General features: G+C 36.0%; 1 protein-coding gene across 1 annotated transcript in view; it reads left to right on the plus strand.

Moving 5' to 3' along the window:
• The window catches only part of Fcho2 (FCH domain only 2), a 114,083-nt gene that overhangs the window by 85,243 nt on the left and 22,840 nt on the right, over positions 1 to 6,000 (plus strand). The gene's annotated exons all lie outside the window — the stretch shown is intronic.

The following is a 6,000-nucleotide window of genomic DNA, read 5'->3' on the forward strand; positions in this document are numbered from 1 at the left end:
TAAACAGTTGAAAGAAATATATAATGCAGTTCTTTTTGCTATGAACTGTTAGCTACATTCTTAAAGTTTGTGTTTACAACAATTGTTTTGAAAGGAATTGACTTAATGAAAGGAAGGGATTTATACTTGAATGAGTATACTTTTCCATCATTAAAATCAAAATTAAGACTTCTAAAGCTGTTAATGTATCAGTGCAAAAATCTTAAATCTCATCTGACAAATCCAGCATTTTATACATCTAGATTTTGTTCTTCTGTTCCTGGCTTTGCACAGTCTTTTCTACAGATTTTTGTTACTTTTCACATTGCTCATTAGTATAGTAAACAAAAAAGCTGAAAGCCACTTAAATGCAATAGCTGTATTTTAGGAACAGCAGTTAACTTCTCATCAAATAGCTTCTCAGGAAAGCCCTCTTGTTGCTGGTTCTAGGTAGTGGTGGCTTCAGCCTTGGTAATGCCAGTCCCTGATTTGCACTAGCAGCACTATTTTATTATCACTTGAAGTATGGTGCTTGGATCTGCAGCCGATGCATCAGCTCGAACCTTTTACTAGACTTTAAAATCAGATTTTCTGGGAGGAGGCTACCAATCTGGGGGCTAAAAAAGATTCTGATGAATGCCAACTTGAGATTGATACCCCTAAAGCTGATTTAATTGTACCAGTTTAATTTGTCAGAACCCCCATAGGAGATAAGCATCTTGTTTGCTTGGCCATTGTAAAAATAGCATGTAAGCAGCATACACTAAAACAAAACAATGTGTTCTTTTACATGCCTTCATATATAACATTTTCCCCATCTTTTATGTAAACTGAATATTTATGTTTGCACTTTTATTTGGTTTAATGGACTTTTTGTATGTATGGTGTTGTTAATTTTTATCCTCATAGTGTTTATATTTTGTTCATAAATGTGTGAGAGGGGCCTCCTTAAAAATCAGGCGAGATATCTGGGTAACCAAAATGAGCTTTAGTTCTTTTTCATTTTCTAGGTTATTCAGAAGGCTTTCTGTTTATGATAGAAACTTTTAAGTGCATTTTGATTGAATTGATACATATTTATGGTTTCAGTCAATATTGGCAATAGGTGACAGTTGTGAAGCAGGCAAGGCAGGTGGATGTGAATTTTGTACAATGGAGGTTCTTTAACTGTACCTAAAAAGTTCTCCTTTTTTTGTCATGACCTTAGGGCTGGGGGTGGAGCTCCGGGCCGAGAGTGCTTGCCTAGCATGCCAGGCCCTGGATTCAATCTCCAGAACTGCCAATTTTTTTTTTTTTTTTTTGGGGTCACAAGATTTATTTAGCTGTTTAAAATATATTTTTGTTTCTTGGAAATACTTTCTTCTCCTGCAATATTTTGTTTCATTTAAATATGATAGAAGATGATAATTTGATTGGGACACTCTCTCAAATCGAAAAGCACTGTGAGACGTCATCAGGTATTGTATCAAACAGAAACATATGTGTTGACTAATGATCCTAAAATGTATCTAAAATGTCATTTCCTAGTTTTTCTTTTTCTACAATATATTGTGTCTCAGAAATAGAGAATAATGCTAAGATTAACTGTCTCAATTTTGTGCTAATTATGTCCATTTGATGTACAAGACCTACTGACATCAGATTCCTAGTTATAAAAACATATATTTTTGCATTTTGTTCCATAAGAAGTATCAATATGTCTGAACACTAAAGCTTTCAAAATCAAAGAAAAATGTAACTAGTAAAGAATCACAAAGAATATAGGCTTCAAAAATTTTAATATCTAAACTATTGGAGGGAAAGCTGTCATAGGAAAATCATATGGATAGTGATCTGAAGTTAGAAAGCACAGAGGAGATGGTTGGTACTCTTGAGCTGAATGGAGTTCCACATAAATACCACAAGAAGATGTCATGTATACTTTATTTATGTCACATTATAAGCTGTCTGCCTTTTCAAAATACAGTTGTCTAAATATACAGCAGGTAAACCAGAATTGGAGCCAAATGTTTTCATTACGAGTACAAAACATTTTTCATTTAAAAAATTATTCAGAATAATTAGAATAGACCTAGGCTTTTTATTCTTCTGTTAATGGTACTGGGAATCAGACCCCATTTATTCTTCATGTATGCCAGGCAATCACTCTACAGCTCTGCACTTTATCCCACCCTTGTAGGTTTCTTTTCATTTCTACAGTCAAAGCAGACATTAATGTTAGCTCTTAACCATGTATAAGTACTCATGTGTATGAGTTACTCAAGGAAAAATACAGATTTTATATTTAAGAAAATATAGGGGGCCCTTACTATCTATAGCACATTTACTTTTTAGGGTCTCCTAAGCAATACCAAACTCCATAGATGCTCAACCTAAATGTAATGTAAAATGGGACAGCTTCCATGGAAAAAACAATATGACTGTTCTTGAAAAAAATTATAAATAAAATGGCCATATAGTTTAGGAATTTCTTTTCTGGGGATACACCCAAAAGAATTGAAAACAAGGGCTCAAAGAGAAAGTTTTACACCTGTGGGTCATAATAGCATTAGTCACATTGGCCAGTAAATAGAAGCAGCCTAGTGTTTGTTGATAGGTGAGTCATGTGTTAAGTCAGCTTTCCCACTGCTGAGACTAACTACCCAACTTTTATAATTTAAAGGGAGTAGGGGTTGTTTTGGCTTTTGGTGTCAGAGGACTCAGTCCATGGTTGGCTGGCTCCGTCACAGAAACAGCATGGCAGAAAGGTTCAGTGAAGCAAAGATACTCACTCATTTCTTGGCAACTGGAAGCAGAACACCAGGGAAGAGTGCCAGAGAGGAAAGGGCCAGGGACCAGATATAGACACCAAGGACGCACCTTCATGACCCACCCAGACACACCCAGAAGTGTACTTTACTAATCTCCTTGCAGCTCCCAAGCCAGTCAAGTTTGACAGATGTGTACTTAATGGATACAAATAGATAGCAGAGTCTGTTAAGTGTAAACACACAGACACATAAAATGGAATATTATTTAACTTCAGAAAAAGATATTTTGATATATGCTGCAACTTCAGTGAACCTTAAAGACATTGTGCTGTCAAACACTGACTCCACTTACATGAGATACTTAGAGTAGTTAAACTGCTAGACAGTAAAGTGGTGGTTCCCAGAGACTGAGAGAAAGGAATTATTGTTCAGTGGACATAAAGTTTGAGGTTTATAAGATGAATTATGATGGGTGGTGGTGCTAATTGGAGAGTGTTATGAATGTATTTTACACCACTGAACTGTACACTCAAAAATGGTTAAGATCTTAAATTTTATATTATGTATATTTTGCCATAGTAAAAAAAAACAAACAAACTAGCTCAGCATGGTGGCACATGCCTGTAATCACAATACTTGGGAAGCTAAGGCCAGAGGAGTACCACAAGTTCAAGGTCAGCCTAAACTACATGGTGAGACACTGTCTCTAAAACAAAAAAAACTTACAAGAAAGATTATTATAGCCTCCATCTTTGAGTGAAACAATGCTTTCTTGAATTTCTTATGACCACCCTCTAGGGTTGCAGTGAAATTTTCCTAGTATACAAATACATATTTGTGTAGTGTAATCAGTGAATTTGTAAGTATTCTACATTTTTTTCTTACTGTTTTCATACTTGTACCATATAACTAGTGCTTCCTGTTCAGGCCTTTATCTTCCAACTCATCGCTCTCACCTGACCAAAAAGTAAACTCCTGCAATCATTTTTAAAAACATGATAATGTTTCTTTTAAATATTGTCAGTGATTTTTAGTGGTAAAATGATAAAATTAAGTGTCTGACATTGTTTGGTCTGATCACAAACCACTTCTCCATCCTCATCTTTATGGTTTTTCATCATGGCCCATCCTTCAATCATAAACATGTTTTGCTTTGTAAAACTTGGTGATTTATGTCTCCCTAGTTGAATATCCCTAATCCAAAATACTCTGACCTGTGAAACTTCAGTCAAAGGATTTCAGATTACAGAGCATTTTGTACATTGAATTTTCAGATTCAGGATGTTTAGTTGGTAAAGTCTGTGCACATAACAAAAAAAAAAAAAAAAAAAAAAAAAAACACAACACATCTAAATCTAAAGCACTTCTGAATCCAAATATTTCAAATAAAGGATAGCTATGCTTAGGATTTTGCAAGTAAGATTTTTATATTATTGAACCTATTATTTTCATATGAAATTTTAAGTTGTCTCATTTTGGAAAGTTTTCTTTTCCTAATGACCTACAAACAGCAGTTCTTGTTTCCATGCATTTTTCATCAGTAAGCTATTTCCTTTTAAATAAAAGTTCCTTTGAAATCTGGAATGCCATGAAATCTTCTTTGTAGGATGTCACCTTGTAGTGATTTTTCATTAGTATACCAGGTGGACTAGTCTTTTATGTTACTATAACAAATACAGATAACTGGGTACTTTATAAAGAATTTATTTAGCTTACAGTTTTGGAGGCTGAAAGTCCAAACTCAGGTGACCTCACTGGATTGGCCAATGATGTGGGCCTCCTGGAACCTGGCATCAGAATGGCCAGGAGCATGTATCAGAGTGATTACTATATTGAAAAACTCTCCTATTGACTTACTTTTACGAAATTCCCCATATATTGTACTGTATATTAGATGAAATGCTCTGCGTAGGAAAATCAGTAGAGTTATGAAACGTCTAAGGGAAGAGTACACTAGTGAAGACAAAGGCAGTGCGCTTTTGTGAGAGATACTTGTCTAAGTTAACAAACACCGAAATAATGCATAGGTTACATTTGTTCCCACTTTATGACACATGTTTTTGTGTGATTCTAAAGGCACCTTATCTGAGTGTGAACTTAGTATCAGGGATGTAACCTTTAAGTTTTTGAAAAATCACAGCCACTCTTTCCCCTCTACATACATACTCCTTTTTGTTGTCTTTAGCTTTTATCTTATCACAGGGACATAATACCTGATACCTGCAACTTCAAGGAGGAGGGGTTTGTTGTGGTTCATGTTTTCAGTTGACAGTCAGCTGGCTGCAAGGCTGGCAGGGCTTGGCCAGAGAAACTGCTGAGGTCATGGTAGCCAGAAAGCAGAAATTTCTTCAGGTCTCACCATTAGGGACTGACTTCTATAGACCAGAGCCCACCTCCTAACAGCAAAGCAGCTATATTACCTCGTAATCTAATCACTTTCAACAAGCCTCACCTCTGAGCATACTGAGCCTTTGGGGTGATAGTCCAGATCCAAACCATAACATTATCTAAAAATAGTGATATAATTTTTAAAAATGGCATATAGAATTAACAAAATATTGAAGAAAGGTAATGTGCAAGTATAATACATACTGGGCATTTCTAATTTGGAAATTTGAAGTATGAAATATTTCAAAATTGGAACGTTTTTGAAGGTTGCATCATTCAGTGTTTCAGATTTTAGATTTTAAGATTAAGGCTACAGAGATAGCTCAGTGGTCTAAGCACCTACCTGGCAAATGCAAGGTCTTGGGTTCTATCCCCAGTACCACATGCCATGCTGGCCCTACCCTGGGCTTGCTGAGCTGGCCACCAAGATGGGTTGGTGGTGCACGCCTGTAATCCCAGCACTTGGGAGGCTGAGACTGGAGAATCACTATGAGTCTGAGCTGCATAGTGAGACCCTGTACCAAATACATTTTTTAAAAAAAGATTAAGGATGTTCTGCTGATAAATTCTATGTAAATATTCCAAAATCTGAAAAACTGCAAAATCAAAAATACAACTGATCCAGAGTATTTTAGATAAAGAATACTCAGGCTGTATAAGCATTAAAGATAAAATTTAAGAAAAAAATTGTAGTAGTAAGTATCATAGGAAATAAAACTATTGGGACAGAAATAACTTACATGCAAAAAATCCAATTTAAGGGCTGGTGAGATAGCTCAGTGGACTAAGTGCCTGCTTAGGCAAGCACAGGGGCCAGGGCTCGATCCCTGGCACCACATGCCATGCCAGCCCTGCCCCTGGATGCACTGAGCCAGCCACCAAG

This window comes from Octodon degus, unplaced genomic scaffold (genome assembly GCF_000260255.1).
Source record: "Octodon degus isolate 3935 unplaced genomic scaffold, OctDeg1.0 scaffold00177, whole genome shotgun sequence".
NCBI classification, from domain to species: Eukaryota; Metazoa; Chordata; class Mammalia; order Rodentia; family Octodontidae; genus Octodon; species Octodon degus.